Source organism: Phyllobates terribilis, unplaced genomic scaffold, assembly GCF_046119375.1.
Source record: "Phyllobates terribilis strain yellow unplaced genomic scaffold, ASM4611937v1 Scaffold_9__5_contigs__length_417890890, whole genome shotgun sequence".
In the NCBI taxonomy this organism is placed as follows: Eukaryota; Metazoa; Chordata; class Amphibia; order Anura; family Dendrobatidae; genus Phyllobates; species Phyllobates terribilis.
In genome coordinates, this window is record NW_027362769.1 from 6,327,345 (window position 1) to 6,348,721 (window position 21,377).

The window sequence follows — 21,377 nt, forward strand, 5'->3', positions numbered from 1 at the left end:
CCAGGCTATAGTATGAGTAAACAGCTCTGCAGACTCAACCATCTGTGTTACCCCATACTCAGACGTGCAGCTGGAGACTTGGGAGCTGTGAGGAAGCAAGTGCGATTGGGGTGACACCTGTGAGGACTGGAATATTTGTGATGTTGAAATTGAGGTGGAGGAGAGCCCACTTGAAGGAGCACTTGATATCCGCTGAAGCACCTGCTGTTTTTGTGCCTCATCTGGAATTTGTAGCGATGGGCGTGTCCGTAAGAAAGGGATCTTATCACATTGTCCACGAAAAGAAGTCGACATCTTAGCTTGGCTGGAAGATGGTCTTTCTTCTGCAGATGTTACCCCCCCCCCCACTGCGGGGGGCTCGACCCACCAGTGGACAGGCACCAGTATTGGGAGAGGGGGGCTGGCCGTCAGGGTCCACCGCGGCTCTGGCACAAACCCGGCGACACGGAGGTGGCACGGACAGGAACGAACTGGCCGTGTCGGCTTCTCACTTTTTGGATTTTAGAAGGGCATGACATGCCTATATCTGTGTCTCCCCCTCCTTTTACTCCTCCACCTCTTTTCTTTTCGCATGACTATATGTACTTGTCAGTTTTCCATGTGTTAGTTATGTCTTCTGAGCAGTTTGTCAGCTTTTGGACACCTTTGAAGGTGTTTTCTATGTGTTTCTATGTGTTTTTGTTTGCCTGCCATTGGTTTTAACGGTGTTCGAAGGTGTTCGACGAACAGTTCGACGAACAGTTCGGCGAACACACGGGTGTTCGACGAACCGAACCGAACTCGAACACTACGGGGGTGGCTCAACACTAATTGTAGCCCTGTAATTTATTAATAATATTCTACACGGAGACCTAGTGGGAATATCTTCGCCGGCATACTGCAACAAAATGAAAATGGAAGAAATGTATGATTTTTGAACAGTCTTTTCGGTGATATATCTGACAATGAAGCATGGCTGTAAATTGTAGACCTGTAAATTACAAGTATTTTTCTACAAAGGGACCAAGTGTGAATAGCATCACCGACACACTGTACCAGAAAGAAAAGGGATGAAATGTATGATTTTTGAAGTGTTTTCAGTGATACGACTGACAGAGATCCACGGCTTTCAATTGTAGGCCTGCAATTTACTAATATTATTCTACACGGAGACCTAGTGTGAATAGCTTCACCGACACATTGCAACGGAATGAAAATGGAAGAAATGTATGATTTTTGAAGTCTTTTAGGTGATATGTCTGACAGAGAAAGAGAGCTTTAAATTGTAGGCCTGTGATTTACTCATTATATTCTACACAAAAACCTCGTTTGAATAGCTTCACCGACTCACTGCAACGAAATTAAAATGCAACAAATGTATGATTCTTGTAAAGTCTTTTAGGTGATATGTCTGACAGAGAACCACGGCTTTAAATTGTAGGACTGTAATTTACTAATATTATTCTACACGGACACCTATTGTTAATAGCTTCACCGACACACTGCAAAGGAATGAAAATGGAGGAAATGTATGATTTTTGAACAGTTTTTTAGGTGATATGTCTGACAGAGAACCACGGCTTTAAATTGTAGGACTGTAATTTACTAATATTATTCTACACGGACACCTATTGTTAATAGCTTCACCGACACACTGCAAAGGAATGAAAATGGAACAAATGTATGATTTTTAGAGATGAGCGTTGTTCTACTCGAACTGTTCGCCAATCTCAAATTCGAGCTGTTTTGGGAGGTGTTCGAGTCGTTCGGCGAATACGAACGATTTGAGAAAAATTCGGCTGTTCGAGGTTATGTTCGATAACTGTTCGTGCACCAAAATCATAACTGGATTTTTTCTCAGTAATGATGAAAATTAATGTTAATACGCAGTTTGAGTGTACAGCGGGGTGGGGGGAGGGGCAGGGGATGGATCTCTGCAGGAATAATGAAGATCTCCATTTTTTTTTCTCTTTCCCGCATTTGCAGTGGGGAGGTGCAGTCTGTCAGCCTATCAGCAGCGCACACACGGAGCGAACTGCTGTTTTTCACACAAGCAAGGGCATGTGTCATTGGCAGTGTATGTCACATGTCCTTGCCCTATAAGACCAATCCATTTTCCCCGTCGCCACCATTTTCTCACTGCTGCAGCTGCATGTTAGACGGCACCGCTGTTGCTGTGTGCGCTATACCTTGTTAATTTCAAGCCAATTTTCGCACAAATCTACAGATAGCTTGGGAGTAGGGAATAGTTGTGATTGCAGTCCTTTTAAGGACTAGGTTACAGCATTTCCTACGACTTTTATCAGGCAGGTCTGTGCTCTTAAATAGATAGATTGTGGGAGTAAAGACTAATTGTAATTGCAGTCCTTTTCAGGACTAGGTTACATCAGTTCCTATCAGTTTTTGCCAGGCAGGTCTGTGCCAGTGCTGTGCAAGTTTTTTTCACAGCATTTGGCTGAATCTAGCAAAGCTAATCCTTTTTGGTCTATTGCAGAGTGTGTTAGTCAGTGGAGTAGCCTATCTGTGTTGCAAGATATACCACCTGTGTATAGAATACCAATTTTTTTACTGCACCTAGTGAAGTAAAATCTTTTGGGCATAGCATTATTCTATTAGTCCATCTATACTAACCTCCATCAGGTTGCAAATTAAAAATAATTTTTATCTGCATCTATCTCTGAAAAAATATTTGGCCTTCTAGCAGTGTGTGGGACTTTCTCTATTAGTCCATCTATACTGACCTCCATCAGGTTGCAAATTAAAAATAATTTTTATCTGCATCTACCTCTGAAAAAATATTTGGGCTTCTAGCTGTGTGTGGGGCTTGTTCTATTAGTCCATCTATACTGACCTCCATCAGGTTGCAAACTGAATATAATTTTTTTCTGCATCTAGCTCTGAAAAAATATTTGGCCTTCTAGCAGTGTGTGGGACTTTCTCTATTAGTCCATCTATACTGACCTCCATCAGGTTGCAAATTAAAAATAATTTTTATCTGCATCTACCTCTGAAAAAATATTTGGGCTTCTAGCTGTGTGTGGGACTTGTTCTATTAATCCATCTATACAGACCTCCATCAGGTTGCAAACTGAATATAATTTTTTTCTGCATCTAGCTCTGAAAAAATAGTTGGCCTTCTAGCAGTGTGTGGGACTTTCTCTATTAGTCCATCTATACTGACCTCCATTAGGTTGCAAATTAAAAATAATTTTTATCTGCATCTAGCTCTGAAAAAATATTTGGCCTTCTAGCAGTGTGTGGGACTTTCTCTATTAGTCCATCTATACTGACCTCCATCAGGTTGCAAATTAAAAATAATTTTTATCTGCATCTACCTCTGAAAAAATATTTGGGCTTCTAGCTGTGTGTGGGACTTGTTCTATTAGTCCATCTATACTGACCTCCATCAGGTTGCAAACTGAATATAATTTTTTTCTGCATCTAGCTCTGAAAAAATATTTGGCCTTCTAGTAGTGTGTGGGACTTTGTCTATTAGTTCATCTATACTGACCTCCATCAGGTTGCAAATTAAAAATAATTTTTATCTGCATCTAGCTCTGAAAAAATATTTGGCCTTCTAGCAGTGTGTGGGACTTTCTCTATCAGTCCATCTATACTGAACTCCATCAGGTTGCAAATTAAAAATAATTTTTATCTGCATCTACCTCTGAAAAAATATTTGGGCTTCTAGCTGTGTGTGGGACTTGTTCTATTAGTCCATCTATACTGACCTCCATCATGTTGCAAACTGAATATAATTTTTTTCTGCATCTAGCTCTGAAAAAATATTTGGCCTTCTAGCAGTGTGTGGGACTTTCTCTATTAGTCCATCTATACTGACCTCCATCAGGTTGCAAATTAAAAATAATTTTTATCTGCATCTAGCTCTGAAAAAATATTTGGCCTTCTAGCAGTGTGTGGGACTTTCTCTATTAGTCCATTTATACTGACCTCCATCAGGTTGCAAATTAAAAATAATTTTTATCTGCATCTATCTCTGAAATAATATTTGGCCTTCTAGCAGTGTGTGGGACTTTCTCTATTAGTCCATCTATACTGACCTCCATCAGGTTGCAAATTAAAAATAATTTTTATCTGCATCTACCTCTGAAAAAATATTTGGGCTTCTAGCTGTGTGTGGGGCTTGTTCTATTAGTCCATCTATACTGACCTCCATCAGGTTGCAAACTGAATATAATTTTTTTCTGCATCTACCTCTGAAAAAATATTGGGCTTCTAGCTGTGTGTGGGATTTGTTCTATTAATCCATCTATACAGACCTCCATCAGGTTGCAAACTGAATATAATTTTTTTCTGCATCTACCTCTGAAAAAATATTTGGGCTTCTAGCTGTGTGTGGGACTTGTTCTATTAGTCCATCTATACTGACCTCCATCAGGTTGCAAACTGAATATAATTTTTTTCTGCATCTAGCTCTGAAAAAATATTTGGCCTTCTAGCAGTGTGTGGGACTTGTTCTATTAGTCCACCTATACTGACCTCCATCAGGTTGCAAATTCAAAATAATTTTTTGTCTGCATCTAGCTCTGAAAAAATATTTGGCCTTCTAACAGTGTGTGGGACTTTCTCTATTAGTCCATCTATACTGACCTCCATCAGGTTGCAAACTGAATATATTTTTTTTCTGCATCTACCTCTGAAAAAATATTTGGGCTTCTAGCTGTGTGTGGGACTTGTTCTTTTAGTCCATCTATACTGACCTCCATCAGGTTGCAAATCGAATATAATTTTTTTCTCCATCTAACCCAGCCAATAGTTTTGGCCTAATACCACAGTTTGGCCACTCAGCTCTGCTCGGTTCCCATCCATTGTTTTTTTGTGCAAACAACTCCAGAGTTGTGAATTAATTAACCACCAAAATGAGTGGAAAAAGGCCTGCTGCTGGTGGAAAGGGGAATAGGTGTGTTGGGAAGGGGAAAAAAGGTTGTGTCCGTGGGGTAGGTGTTAAAGCAACAGTAACATCTGCAGAAGAAAGACCATCTTCCAGCCAAACTAAAATGTCTACTTCTTTTAGCGGACAATGTGATAAGATCCCTTTCTTACGGCCACGCCAATCACTACACATTCCAGATGAGGCACAAAAACAGCAGGTGCTTCAACGGATATCAAGTGCTCCTTCAAGTGGGCTCTCCTCCACATCAACTTCAACATCACAAATACTCCAGTCCTCAAAGGTGTCACCCCAATCGCACTTGCTTCCTCACAGCTCCCAAATCTCCAGCTGCCCGTCTGAGTATGAGGTAGAACAGATGGTTGAGTCTGCCGAGCTGTTTACTCATACTATAGCCTGGGAATCAGAGGTCGACTCCAGCGCTTCTGTGAATCCAGACGAGGAAATGATCTGCACTGATGCCCAGAATCTTTATGAGTCGGATCCAGGACCAGACACAGAAGGTTCTGACCATAATGTAGACCCTCATTCCCAAACTGTAACTCCTGTTGGTGGAGACAATGAGGAAGACGATGATGAGACTCAAATACCTGATTGGAGCGACAACTTTAGTTTTTTGTCAGGGCAGGAACAGGTTGGCTCTGAGGACGACGGGTGTGATAACGCACAGGGTGATGATGATGAGGTTGGAGATCCCACTTACTGTCAACCCACAGTCAGCCAAGAGATGAGGTCAGCAGAGGAGGTGGAGGAAGATGCTAGTGACGACGAGGTCAGGTTGCGCCTTCCTGGACAGAGACGTAGTACTGGAAGCACGTCAACAACTGCATCCTCAAACACAACTCTGCCTCTCACCACAAGTCGTGGTGGCTCTTCAGGTCGCATGGGTGCTAAGCCTTGCATAGCCTGGGCATTTTTTCAGATCGATAAAGATGACCCAACTCGTGTTATCTGTAACATTTGTCAGCAAAAGCTAAGTAGAGGCCAAAAAATACATAGTTTGAGTACTTCATGCATGAACCGGCACATGGACATGAAGCATAAGTTGCAGTGGGAAGCTCAGTGTGCTACAATGCGGCCTAGCCGGCCGGGCCAACCACCGTCTGCCATATCTTGTGCATCTGCGGCCTCTTCATCCTCTGTGACTGGGGGGACAGCAGTCACACCTGTTTTGGGGCGCAGACCTGCCACCTCTTTACCCGCAACAGCCAGCGTGATTGGCAGGTCATCATTTTCTTTGGAGGTGGTAACACCAGCTGGTGTTGAGCGCTGTCCGACATCGATAGCACCACCTTTGGATCAAGGCAACCTAACATGTCCGCCTGCATCTTCCTCACAGACCGGCAGTTTGCCGGGGACACCCTTATCAACCCCGTCTAAGCACAATAGCCAGCCCTCGGTCCCTCAGATGTGGACAAGTAAAAGACCATTTCCTCCTAGCCATGAGAAAGCTAAGAGGTTGAATTTCACCATCTGCAAGCTTTTGGCTACAGAAATGCTGCCTTTCCGCCTGGTGGACACAGAGGATTTTCGAGACCTTATGTCCGTCGCAGTGCCCCAGTACCCGATGCCCAGTCGGCACTACTTCTCAAAGAAAGGTGTGCCTGCGCTCCACCAGCATGTCGCACACAACATCACCGCTTCTTTGAGAAACTCTGTGTGTGACAGGGTGCATTTCACCACAGACACTTGGACGAGTAGGCATGGACAGGGGCGTTACATGTCGCTGACTGGGCACTGGGTAACTATGGTGACAGCAGGACAAGGGGCTGCTGTCCAAGTCTTGCCGTCCCCACGAGTTGTGCGTCAATCCTCTTTATGTCAAAGTTCCTCCACTGCTTCTGCCTCCTCAACCTCCTCTCGGTCTTCCACCTGCACCCAAAGCCTGTCTGGTCATGCCACAAGCTTTCTAACTGCGAAGAAAGAATCCTGCACACCTCCTTACTATGCTGGCAGTAGGGCTCAACGTCATCAGGCGGTTTTTACTTTGAAATGTCTGGGAAATGTGAGTCACACAGCTGAGGAGTTGTGGTCAGCTCTGGAGAACCAATTTCATGAATGGTTGTCTCCACTGGACCTGAAACCAGGGAAGGCCGTGTGCGACAATGCTGCAAACCTGGGTGCGGCCCTTCGCCGGGGCAATGTCACACACGTGCCTTGTATGGCTCACGTGTTGAACCTGGTTGTCCAGCAATTTTTAGCCCACTATCCCAGACTAGTTGGCCTTCTACAGAGGGCACGGTCGCTGTGTGCTCACTTCCGCCGTTCGCATCCCGCAGCTCAGCGACTTACATCTCTACAGAAGTCGTTGGGCCTGCCACTTCACCGGCTAAAATGCGATGTGCCTACCCGGTGGAATTCAACTCTGCACATGTTGCAGCGACTGTGGCAGCACCGACAAGCCCTGGTGCAATACGTTCTGATGTATAGCCTGGGCCAACGAGATTCAGAGGTGGGGCAAATCACGCTGGAGGAGTGGTCTCAGATCAGGGACCTATGCACCCTTCTGCACAGTTTTGAAATGGCGACGAAGATGTTTAGTGCTGACGATGCCATTATCAGCATGACTATTCCGGTGATTTACATGCTGGAGCACATGTTAAACAGAAATCGGAGTCAGGTGGTGGCACAAGAGGAGGTGGAGGAAGTAGAGGAGGAGGAGTTGTATGCGGAAGGGCTAACATCTGCAAGGTTCAGACGGTCGGCAGCACCAAGGCGGCAGGCATGTGACGGTGGGGGAGATGGTTTTACCAGGGCGCATGGTAGCAGCCAAACTAGTGAGGAAGGTGCAGGAGCCCAGGAAGAAGTGGAGGACGAACTGATGGAAGACTCATCAGATGAGGGAGACCTTGATCACATTTCTGTTGTGCGAGGTTGGGGGGAGAGGACAGAGGAAGGAAGCATGATTGTTACCTCGCCACCAACACAACAGGGACTTGGTGCTCCTGGATGCGCAACACACATGAGTGCCTTCTTGCTGCACTACCTGCAACGTGACCCTCGAATTGTGAGAATTAGAAATAATCCTGACTACTGGGTTGCCACACTGTTAGATCCCCGGTACAAAAGTAAATTTGCCGAAATTATTCCTGCCATAGAAAGGGATGCACGCATGCAGGAGTATCAGCAGAGACTGTTGCAGAATCTTACATGTGCTTTTCCACAAAATACCAGTGGTGCACGTAGTGAATCTCACAGTTCCAACTTGCCAACCGTGGGACCGTCAAGTGTTCAGCACTCAAACCGTAACAGAACCACAGTATCTGCTGGTAACATCAATTTTGCAGAATTATTTCACCACTTTTTTAGCCCAGCCTTTGCAAGGCTACAGGAGACAAGAAGTCTGACACATAGTCAACGCCTAGAGACGATGGTACAGGAGTATCTCCAAGTAAACATTGAAGCCATGACTGTGTCACTGGACCCTTGCTCTTTTTGGGCTTCCAATCTGGATAAATGGCCGGAGCTATCCACTTACGCCTTGGAGATCTTGTCATGCCCCGCAGCCAGCGTTTTGCCTGAACGTGTGTTCAGCGCTGCTGGTGGTGTGCTGACAGATAAGCGCACGCGGCTCTCCACTGATAATGTAGACAGACTCACGTTCATAAAGATGAACAAATCATGGATCCGAAACGACTTTTCTACCCCTGTGTCATCCTGGGGAGAGTAAAAGCTTGATGATTGGTTAAAATCACCCTACCAACCGTTTTAAGCTTTCAAATTACTAATCATGTTTATCTGTATCTTGGCTGGAAAATAATTTGGGCTTTGTAGCAATGTGCAGCACTGATTCTATTAGGCCATCTATAATAAGCTCCACCAGATTTAAAATTACTAATCATGTTTATCTGTATCTTGGCTGGAAAATAATTTGGGCTTTGTAGCAGTGTGCAGCACTGATCCTATTAGGCCATCTATACTAAGCTCCACCAGATTTAAAATTAATAATAATTTTTAGCTGCATCTAGCCCAGAAAATAATTTTGGGGCTCCGAGATGCGCAAGACACATAAGTGCCTTCTTGCTGCACTACCTGCAACATGACCCTCATATTGTCAGAATTCGAAGTAATCATGACTACTGGGTTGCCACACTCTTAGATCCCCCAAACTTTTCGATCAACCTTTTCATTTTAATAAAGACCAAAAAAATGGTTATTTTTGAAATTATAAGCATTAGCAGGTTATTAGAAACTGAAATCAAACAGTTTTCAACTCAAAACTTTATTCTAGGTGATGTTACATTTTCACATAGGACCCCTTGTTCGAAAGGAGCTTCTGAACTCTCTCGTCCATTGAATTTGTCAGGTTTTGGATGGTTTCTGCTTCAATTGTTTTGCATGAGGACAGAATACCCTCCCAGAGGTGTTGCTTAGATGTGAACTGCCTCCCGCCATCATAGACACTCCTTTTGATGATGCTCCAGAGGTTCTGAATGGGTTAGAGGTCAGGGGAGCATGGGGGTCACACCATAAGTTTGTCCCCTTTTATGCCCATATCAGCCAGAGATTAAGATGTTTTATGTGCAGCATGAGATGGTGCATTATCATGCAAAAAAATGATCTTGCTGTGAAATACACGGTTCTTCTTCTTGAACCATGGCAGGAAGTGCTGTTTGAGAAAATCCACATACATTATGGAGTTCATCTTTAGCGCCTTCAGGGATCCTAAAGGGGCCGACAATCTCTCTCCCCATGATTTCAGCCCAAAACATTACTCCACCTCCTCCTTGTTGGCGCTGTAGCCGTGTTTGCGTGGGGTGTCCATCAACCAGCCATCCTCCACTCCATCCATCTGGACCATCGAGCGCTGCACGGCACTCATCCGTGAACAAAACAGTTTTGAAATCAGTCTTCATGTAATGTTTGGCCCACTGGAGCCGTTTCTGCTTGTGTGAAGTGGATAGAGGAGGTCGACAGGATGGCGTATGCACAGCTGCAAACCTCTGAAGGACCCTGCATCTTGTTGTTCGGGGGACGTTGGAGGCACCAGCAGCTTCAAAAACTTGTCTGCTGCTATGACAAGGCTTTTTTGCCGCTGCTCTTTTAACCTGACGTAATTGCCTGTAGGAAAGAGTCCTCAATTTGCCCTTATCAGCACGCACACGTGTGTACTGTGAATCAGCTACATACTTCTTGATTGCCAAGACACTTCATCCTGATCATCGCACAATGTTGATTGTAGTCATGCCTTGACCTAAACACTCCACAATTTGTTGCTTCTCAGCAGCCGACACATCCTTTTTCTTTCCCATTTTGGCAGAAAATGTAGGCTGCTTAATAATGTGAGACAGCCTTCTTAATTAGTCTTGCCTTTCATTGGACACACCTGCCAAACTAATTAGCACAGGTGTCTGCAATTGCTTACAGTGATATAAAGAGCCCTGACACACATCACCATCAATGAGTTTAACTGACAAACAAACAAATTCTTCCCTTATCACTCCTAAACACTTTTTGCATAATAATTTGGAACACAGTGTACATGTGCTTTTCCACAAAACACCAGTGGTTCACGTAGTGAATCTTACAGTTCTAACTTGCCAACCGTGGTCTGTATGGAGTTGTTCAATAAAGGGCCCAAAATTAAGATAACATAGATGGGAGAGGTCTCTATGAATCGGAATTCCTAAGTATTTGATACCCTGTGAGGGCCAGGCAAAGGGAAAGTTGGACTGGATGGAATCCTATATGGATTTGGGGAGGGCGACATCGAGGGCCTCAGACTTCGCTGCATTGATTTTAAAATTTGACCATGTAACAAAGTGATCTATTTCAGCCATAACAGCATGGATGGATATATGTGATTGAGTGATATATACTAGGACATCATCAGCAAATAGAGAGCACTTGTACTCGGTGCCTCCCACCTCAATCCACCTAATATTGGGGTTATGGCGAATTGATGAGAGCAGGTGCTCCATCACTAGGATGTATAAGAGAGGGGACAGAGGACATCCCTGCCTTGTCCCATTGGTGATTGTGAAAGGTGATGAAAATGTTCTGATGCACCCCCTGGGCCTTGGGACAACCGGAGCCGGACCCTTTTTGGTGGATGCTGGTGGTTGTAGTCTTCGTGGCGGCGACCCGGTTCCGTGGCTCAGGGTGGTCAAACCAGTGGCGGAACTATTTATGTGGTTTTGATGTTTAAATGTCCGACTACGCCACCCGTGGATTGCGGTCAGAGTGAACCGCCGCTGCAGGGCAGACCGCTGAGGCTGGTGTTGTGGGTGCAGCAGAGCGTAGCATAACTCCCCACGGGAGGAGTATAGCCTCAGGGCAGTGTATGCAGAGGATGGGGGTGATGGTGCAAGGCAGCAGCAGTAACGACACGGAGTCAGTGATGCAGTCCAGGGCCTTTACTCACAGGTCTTATTATCCAGACCACGTCTGCAGGTAACGGCTGCCCACGTCGTACTGTGCTCACCAGGTGAGGGGCTCAGACAACTCCCAGATAACTTTGGAGCGCTTCACAGGACCCCCTTTGTGTGTCCTTTGTCTGGCCTTTCTTACCAACCCTTCTGTCCGGCTGCCTCAGGCCTCCTCTTGGTAAACTTGGCGCCAGTTTCCCTGACCCTATGTGGTGCCTTCCTAGCGGGTGTAGCGAGGGGCTGCGCCACATAAATTGTCAGAGCCTCCGGTTTCTAGCTGAGGGTCGTTTCCTGCCTCCACTAGTTTCGGGGACCGGTCTCCCCCTTTGGCCTGACCCCTCCACGCAGGTGGATTCGGGCGTGCGGTGGCGACTCGCCCGTCCGCACCCCTGGGATCCCTTCTTTCCTCATTCCTGGAGCCTTCTCCGCTCCTCTTCCTTCCTTCTCCCTCTTCCAGGCCTGGGCCTCTGTTACTAGGCACGCCTCCGGAGCAGAGCTCATGCAGAGCCCCTGCTCCCTGCCACTTCTGCTCAGACTTCTCTGCACTGAACTAAGATGGTGCCCACCTTTTATACTCCCTTCTCAATGCACCCAGGAACTGCTTCCTCCCTGCTCCTGCACTACAGGGTTCCCCTTCCTCAGTGTTCCCTCCCCCCACTCCAGCCAGGGACAGGGACTGTCATGCCCATCTCAGAGGCATATTGGTCGCCCTGCCCCACGGCAATGTGGTGTAATGCATGCAGGTGTCGGGTCCTGATCCACACTCCATCCTTACCTGAGAGTGAGATATCACACCTCTGGGTGAGGTGCAATACCTGTTAGAACCTTGCTGTTAGGTTTTTTTTCCTTTGCTGGTCACATGACCTTGTTGGCCTATTTAGTCCTGCTCCGCCCTTCTGGCTTTGCTGGACTTCATTGTATATCTACTTTCTAGCTAGCCTGTGCTCTGTATCTAACTCTGTTAGTTTGCTTGGTCTACGGACCTCTATGTTCTATCTATTTTGTTTGTTCGTCTGTCTGCTACTATTTCTGTTAGGAGGTGTCCCATATTCCTCCCAGTCCTTAGTACTTGTAGGGATTCCCTCCCCACATCTATAGGTCTCCGTACAGACTAGATTAGGACTTTAGCAGGTCTGATCGCAGGATCAGGTTCCCTGTTACATCGTAGGGATTCAGCTGAGTCCTATAGTAGGGACAGATCTCCTCTCTTTCCTTAGCTTTGGTAGCAGAACATAACAGTAAGTCCAGCCAGCAAATTCTCTAAGGAAAGATTTTTCTGTTCCATCATGGTGTCGGTTCAGGATTTGGCTCATCGCCTGCAGGGACTCTCTCTGGAGGTGGCCGAGCTCCGTCAGCACGTGAGTAACTGTCCTGGATCACATTTCTTGGAGCCTAAGGTATGTTTGCCGGATTTAGTTTTTGGTGAACACCGAGAATTTTTTTCATTTAAAAATGCTTGCTTATTGTATTTTCGTTTGAGACCTAAGTCCTCTGGGGATGAATCCCAGCGCGTAGGGTTCATAATGTCACTTTTGCACAAAGAGCCTCAGGAGTGGGCCTTTTCTTTGCAACCTAGTGATTCATGCTTCAGATTAGTGGATAGTTTTTTTTCTGCTTTGGGACTATTATATGATGATCCTGACCGTGTTGCATCAGCTGAGACTGAGTTGAGACGTTTAAAACAAGGATCGGGTAATGTGGAAAAATATTGTACACATTTTCGTCGTTGGTCCACTCAAACAGGGTGGAACGATTCTGCTCTGAAAAGTCTATTTCTTGCTGGGCTCAGTGAAAGGGTTAAAGACCTGCTAATTGCTTATCCTACACCTGAGGATTTGCAACAGGCTATGCAATTAGCTATACGGGTGGATAGAAGACTGCGTGCTAGGGTTAATGAGAGCAAATCCTCTGCTATGTCAGTTTCTGGTTATGATAATGTGTGTATTAACAGTGGTGAACCGATGGAGATTGGATCGGTGGCACCTCGCTCTCAAGAAAAAGACCGTCGTTTTTCGGAAGGCTTGTGTTTCTATTGCGGAAAATCTGGTCATTTGATTAAAGGCTGTGAGCTTCGTATGAAGAAAGAAAAAAAAATGGTCAGTCACGCCCGTATTGCCTGTTTAAATTCCAAGGGTATATTTTTAGCTGCTTCCACGATTGCTCAGAAAAAATTGATGGAATTTCGGGTGTTTGTTGATTGCGGGTCTACACTGAATGTAATTGATGGGGGATTCGTGGAAAAACTCAATTTAAAACCTGAACCTTTATCATCCCCCATTGCTGTGGTTTCTGTGGATGGCTCCCCTTTGAAGAATATTACTCTCAAGGTCAGTGAATTTCCTCTCACTATTAATGGTGTTCACCATGAGAAATTGGATTTGGTAGTGTTGAATAACTTGCCTTCTCCAGTAATATTGGGTTTGCCCTGGTTAAAATTTCACAATCCTGTACTGGATTGGTCTACCAGTGAAATTAAATCCTGGAGCCATAAATGTTATGACAAGTGTTGTAACGGGCGTATTGCAGCTTTGGATAGGGGAGAATTGCCTGTTCCTATTCAGGATTTTTGGAGAGTTTTTTCTGAGAAAGAATCGCAGGTTTTGCCTCCCCATAGAGACTATGATTGTTCTATTGAATTTGTCCCTGGAGCGACTCTTCCTAAAAGTCGTTTATTTAATCTTACTATTCCTGAGAGGAAGGCTTTGGAGGAATACATACAGACAAGTTTGGCCGCCGGTCACATTAGGCCCTCTAAGTCTCCGGTGGTGGAGGACGGGGAATATGAAATTTCTCGCATCCTTGACTCTAGACGGTATAGAGGTAGTTTGCAGTATCTTGTGGCCTGGAAAGGTTTCGGACCCGAGGATAACTCTTGGGTGAGGTCAGATGATGTTTCCGCGTCCAGACTTATCAGAGCGTTTCACAGGAGATTTCCTGATAAGCCTGGTCCTAGGGGATCCGGAGGATCCTCTTAGAAGGGGGGGTACTGTTAGAACCTTGCTGTTAGGTTTTTTTTCCTTTGCTGGTCACATGACCTTGTTGGCCTATTTAGTCCTGCTCCGCCCATCTGGCTTTGCTGGACTTCATTGTATATCTATTTTCTAGCTAGCCTGTGCTCTGTATCTAACTCTGTTAGTTTGCTTGGTCTACGGACCTCTATGTTCTATCTATTTTGTTTGTTCGTCTGTCTGCTACTATTTCTGTTAGGAGGTGTCCCATATTCCTCCCAGTCCTTAGTACTTGTAGGGATTCCCTCCCCACATCTATAGGTCTCCGTACAGACTAGATTAGGACTTTAGCAGGTCTGATCGCAGGATCAGGTTCCCTGTTACATCGTAGGGATTCAGCTGAGTCCTATAGTAGGGACAGATCTCCTCTCTTTCCTTAGCTTTGGTAGCAGAACATAACAATACCTCTGTAGCAACCGAGCCCTCAGGGTGCTACAGTTCCATTTATTTTCAGCCTAGGTGACGTATTGTGATACAGGGCCGTGATTTTGGCTATAAAAGGGTCCCCTAGACCCCTACCCCAAGCTTTTTAAGAGAATCATATATGGCGTGCCAGGAGACTCTATGGAATGCTTTCTCAGCATCCAACGAGAGTATCTAATTACAATTTTTAACTCCATCTAGCCCAGGAAATACTTTGTGCCTAGTAGCAGTGTCTGCTAGTCAGCGGATTATCCCGGCTGTTAAGCAAGCTACACCACCTGTAGTTTGGACACTTAATTTTTTCAAAGGAAATGCTTCGGGACCACGGGATACTCAGTGAAGAGCATCAGGAGGCACCCCAAGGCATAGGGGCTGGGACTTGCAGTAGGATGCCTTGCGGTGGACAGCCGAGCTCAATCCTTATAAAAGCTTTTTAACTGCAGCAGCTTTAGTGGACGCTACTGGAGCTGGAATTACGCGGCTGCTGGCATGAGACTTGCCCTCCAATAGATCCTTCTAAATGGATTTAAAGTGTATTTATTCAAATTAGAGAGACAATTTAAATTAAAAAGCTTAGAGCTGCCTCCACCACAGGGGGGCTCGCTCGACCCACCAGCGGACAGGCACCAGTATTGGGAGAGGGGGGCTGGCCGTCAGGGTTCACCGCGGCTCTGGCACAAACCCGGCGACACGGAGGTGGCACGGGCAGGAGCGGACTGAACGTGTCGGCTTCTCACTTTTTGGATTTTAGAAGGGCATGACATGCCTATATTTGTGTCTCCCCCTCCTTTTACTCCTCCACCTCTTTTCTTTTCGCATGACTATATGTACTTGTCACTTTTCCATGTGTTAGTTGTGTCTTCTGAGCAGTTTGTCAGCTTTTGGACACCTTTGAAGGTGTTTTCTATGTGTTTCTATGTGTTTTTGTTTGCCTGCCATTGGTTTTAACGGTGTTCGAAGGTGTTCGACGAACAGTTCGACGAACAGTTCGGCGAACACACGGGTGTTCGACGAACCGAACCGAACTCGAACACTACGGGGGTGGCTCAACACTAATGATTTTTAAACAGTCTTTTCAGTGATATGTCTGACAGAGAATCACGGCTTTAAATTGTAGGCCTGTAATTTACTAATATTATTCCATACGGAGACCTAGTGTGAATAGCTTCACCCACACACAGAAACGGAATGAAAATGGAAGAAATGTATGATTTTTGAAGTATTTTCGCTAATATGTCTGACAGAGAACCATGGCTTTCAATTGTAGTCCTGTAATTTGCTAATATAATTCTACACAAATATCTGGTGAGAATAGCTTCACCCACACACTGCAACAGAATGAAAATGGAAGAAATGTATGATTTTTGAAGTATTTTCGGTAATATGTCTGACAGAGAACCACGACTTTCAATTGCACGCCTGTAATTTACTAATATTATTCTACACACGGACCTAGTGTGAATAACTTCACCGACACACTACAATGGAATGAAGGTGAAGAAAATGTATGATTTTTGAAGTCTTTTCGGTGATATGTCTGACAGAGAACCACTGCTTTAAATTGTAGGCCTGTAATTTACTAATGTTATTCTACATGGAGACCTAGTGTGAATAGCTTCACTGACACACTGGAACAGAATGAAAATGGAAGAAATGTATGATTTTTTAACAGTCTTTTAGGTGATATGTCTGACATAGAACCATAGTTTTAAATTGTAGGCCAGTAATTTACTAATATTATTCTACACGGAATCCTAGCTTCACCGACACACTACAATGGAATTAAAATGGAAGAAATGTATGATTTTTGAAGTTTTTTCAGTGATATGTATGACAGAGAACCACGGCTTTAAATTGTAGGCCTGTAATTTACTAATATTATTCTAAACGGATATCTAGTGTGAATAGCTTCACCGACACACTACAATGAAATAAAAATGGAAAAAATGTTTGATTTTTGAAGTTTTTTCGGTGATATATCTGACAGAGAACCAAGGCTTTAAAATGTAGGCCTGTAATTTACTAATCTTATTCTACACGGAGACCTAATGTGAACACTTCACTGACACACTGCAACGGATTGAAAATGGAAGCAATGTATGATTTTTGATGTCTTTTTGGTGATATATCTGACAGAGAACCACTGCTTTACATTGTAGGCCTATAATTTACTAATATTATTCTACGCGTAGACTTAGTTTGAAAAGCATCAACGACACTGCAACGGAATGAAAATGGAAGACATGTATGATTTTTTTAATAGTCTTTTAGGTGATATGTCTGACAGAACTACGGCTTTAAATTGTAGGCCTGTAATTTTCTAATATTATTCTACATGTACATGAAGACCTAGAATGAATAGTTTCACCGGAACTCTGCAACGGAATGAAAATGGAACAAATGTATGATTTTTGAAGTATTTTCAGTGATATGTCTTACAGAGAACCACGTCTTTAAATTGTAGGCCTGTAATTTACTTTTATTGTTATACACAGGGACCTAGTGTCAATAACTTCACCGACACACTACAATGGAATGAAAATGGAGGAATTGTTTGATTTTTCAAGTCTTTTTGGTGATATGTCTGACAGAGAACCACGGCTTTCAATTGTAGGCCTGTAGTTTACTAATAATATTCTACACGGAGACCTAGTGTAAATAGCTACACCAGCACATTGCAACGGAATGAAAATGGAACAAATGTATGATTTTTTAACAGTCTTTTAGGTGATATGTCTGACACAGAATCACAGTTTTAAATTGTAGGCCTGTAATTTACTAATATTATTCTACACTGAGACCTAGTGTGAATAGCTTCACCTGCACACTGCAACGAAATTAAAACGGAAGAAATGTATAAGTTTTGTACAGTTTTTTAGGTGATATGTCTGACAGAAAACCACGGCTGTAAATTGTAGCCCTGTAATTTACTAATAATATTCTACATGGAGACATAGTGTGAATATCTTCACCGGCATACTGCAACAAAATGAAAATGGAAGAAATGTATGATTTTTGAACAGTCTTTTCGGTGATATATCTGACAATGAAGCATGGCTGTAAATTGTAGACCTGTAAATTACAAGTATTTTTCTACAAAGGGACCAAGTGTGAATAGCATCACCGACACACTGTACCAGAATGAAAAGGGATGAAATGTATGATTTTTGAAGTGTTTTCAGTGATACGACTGACAGAGATCCACGGCTTTCAATTGTAGGCCTGCAATTTACTAATATTATTCTACACGGAGACCTAGTGTGAATAGCTTCACCAACTCACTGCAACGGAATGAAAATGGAAGAAATGTATGATTCTTGTAAAGTCTTTTAGGTGATATGTCTGACAGAGAACCACGGCTTTAAATTGTAGGACTGTAATTTACTATTATTATTCTACACGGACACCTAGTGTTAAGAGCTTCACCGACACACTGCAAAGGAATGAAAATGAAAAAAATGTATGATTTTTGAAGTCTTTTCGGTGATATGTCTGACAGAGTATCACGGCTTTAAATTGTAGGACTGTAATCTACTAATATTATTCTACAAGGAGACCTAATGTGAATAGCTTCACCGACACACTGCAACAGAATGAAAATGGAGGAAATGTATGATTTTTGAACAGTTTTTTAGGTGATATTTCTGACGGAGTACCAAGACTTTAAATTTTAGGCCTGTAATTTTCTAATATTGTTCTAAATTGAGACCTAGTGTGCATAGCTTCACCTGCACACTGCAACGGAATGAAACTGGAACAAATGTATGATTTTTAAGCAGTCTTTTCAGTGATATGTCTGACAGAGAATCACGGCTTTAAATTGTAGGCCTGTAATTTACTAATATTATTCCATACGGAGACCTAGTGTGAATAGCTTCACCGGCACACTGCAACGGAATGAAAATGGAAGAAATGTATGATTTTTGAAGTCTGTTCGGTGATATGTCTGGCAGAGAAGCACGGCTTTAAATTATAGTCCTGTAATTTACTAATATTATTCTACATGAAGACCTAGTGTGAATAGCTACACCCACACACAGCAACGGAATGAAAATGGAAGAAATGTATGATTTTTGAAGTATTTTCGCTAATATGTCTGACAGAGAATCATGGCTTTCAATTGTAGTCCTGTAATTTACTAATATAATTCTACACAAATATCTGGTGAGAATAGCTTCACCCACACACTGGAACGGAATGAAAATGGAAGAAATGTATGATTTTTGAAGTATTTTCGGTAATATGTCTGACAGAGAACCACGACTTTCAATTGCACGCCTGTAATTTACTAATATTATTCTACACACGAACCTAGTGTGAATAACTTCACCGACACACTACAATGGAATGAAGATGGAGAAAATGTATGATTTTTTAAGTCTTTTCAGTGATATGTCTGACAGAGAACCACTGCTTTAAATTGTAGGCCTGTAATTTACTAATATTATTCTACACAGAGACCTAGTGTGAATAGCTTCACTGACACACTGCAACGGAATGAAAATGTAAGGAATGTATGATTTTTTAACAGTCTTTTAGGTGATATGTCTGACATAGAACCATAGTTTTAAATTGTAGGCCTGTAATTTACTAATATTATTCTACACGGAGGCGTAGTGTGAATAGCTTCACCGACACACTACAATGGAATTAAAATGGAAGAAATGTATGATTTTTGAAGTTTTTTCAGTGATATGTATGACAGAGAACCACGGCTTTAAATTGTAGGCCTGTAATTTACTAATATTATTCTAAACGGATATCTAGTGTGAATAGCTTCACCGACACACTACAATGAAATGAAAATGGAAGAAATGTTTGATTTTTGAAGTATTTTCGGTGATATATCTGACAGAGAACCAAGGCTTTAAATTGTAGGCCTGTAATTTACTAATCTTTTTCTACACGGAGACCTAGTGTGAACACTTCACTGGCACAGTGCAACGGAATGAAAATGGAAGCAATGTATGATATTTAATGTCTTTTTTGGTTATATATCTGACAGAGAACCACTGCTTTACATTGTAGGCCTATAATTTACTAATATTATTCTACGCGTAGACTTAGTATGAAAAGCGTCAACGACACTGCAACGGAATGAAAATGGAAGACATGTATGATTTTTTAATAGTTTTTTAGGTGATATGTCTGACAGAACTACGGCTTTAAATTGTAGGCCTGTAATTTTCTAATATTATTCTACATGTACATGAAGACCTAGAGTGAATAGTTTCACCGGAACTCTGCAGCGGAATGAAAATGGAACAAATGTATGATTTTTTAAGTCTTTTCAGTGATATGTCTTGCAGAGAACCGCGGCCTGTAATTTACTAATATTGTTATACACAGGGACCTAGTGTCAATAACTTCACCGACACACTACAATGGAATGAAAATGTAGGAATTGTTTGATTTTTCAAGTCTTTTCGGTGACATGTCTGACAGAGAACCACGGCTTTCAATTGTAGGCCTGTAGTTTACTAATAATATTCTACACGGAGACCTAGTGTGAATAGCTTCACCGACACACTGAAACGGAATGAAAATGGAAGAAATGTATGATTTTTGAACAGTCTTTTAGGTAATATGTCTGACAGAGAACTATGGCTTTCAATTGTAGGCCTGTAATTTTCTAATATTATTCTACATGGAGACCTAGTATGAATAGCTTCACCGGAACTCTGCAACGGATTGAAAAAGGAACAAATGTATGATTTTTGAAGTCTTTTCGGTGATATGTCTGACAGAGAACTACGTCTTTAAATAATAGGCCTGTAATTTACTAATCTTATTCTACACAGGGAGCTCGTGTGAATAACTTCACGGACATACTACAATGGAATGAAGATGGAGAAAATGCATGATTTTTTAAGTTTTTTCGGTGATATGTCTGACAAAGAACCACGGCTGCCAATTGTAACCCTGTAATTTACTAATATTATTCTACACAAAGATCTATTTTGAATAGCTACACCGACACATTGCAATTGAATGAAAATGGAAGAACTGTATGATTGTTGAATAGTCTTTTAGGTGATATGTCTGACAGAGAACCATGGCTTTATACGGTAGGCCTTTAATTTTCTAATATTATTCTACATGGAGACCTAGTGTGAATAGCTTCACCGGTACTCTGCAACAGAATGAAAATGGAAGAAATGTATGATTTTTGAAGTCTTTTCGTTGATATGTCTGACAGAGAACCATGGCTTTTAATTGTAGTCTTGAAACTTACTAATATTATTCTACACGGAAACGTATTGTGAATATCGTAACCGACACACTGCAACGGAATAAAAATTGAAGAAATGTATGATTTTTGAACGGTCTTTTAGGTGATATGTTTGACTGAGAACCACGGCTTTAAATTGTAGGCTTTTAATTTACTAATATTATTCTACACGGATACCTATTCTTCACCGACACACTACAATGGAATGAAAATAGAAGAAATGTATGATTTTTAATCAGTATTTTAGGTGATATGTCTGACAGAGAACCACTGTTTTAAATTTAAGGCCTTTAATTTACTAATATTATTCTACACGGACACCTAGTGTGAATAGCTTCACCAACCCACTGCATCGAAATGAAAATGGAACAAATGTATGATTTTTGTAGTCTTTATGGTGTTATGTCTGACAGAGAACCATGGCTTTAAATAGTAGGCCTGTAATTTACTAATAT

General features: G+C 42.7%; 1 long non-coding RNA gene across 1 annotated transcript in view; it reads left to right on the forward strand.

Annotated features, from left to right (window-relative positions):
- LOC141161483 (uncharacterized) overlaps positions 1-20,972 on the forward strand; it is a 126,482-nt gene extending 105,510 nt beyond the window's left edge. The window contains exon 3 of the long non-coding RNA XR_012250633.1: positions 20,492-20,972. This is a non-coding gene — a long non-coding RNA (uncharacterized lncRNA). The remainder of the gene's footprint in view (positions 1-20,491) is intronic.
- The last annotated feature ends 405 nt before the right edge of the window (positions 20,973-21,377 follow it).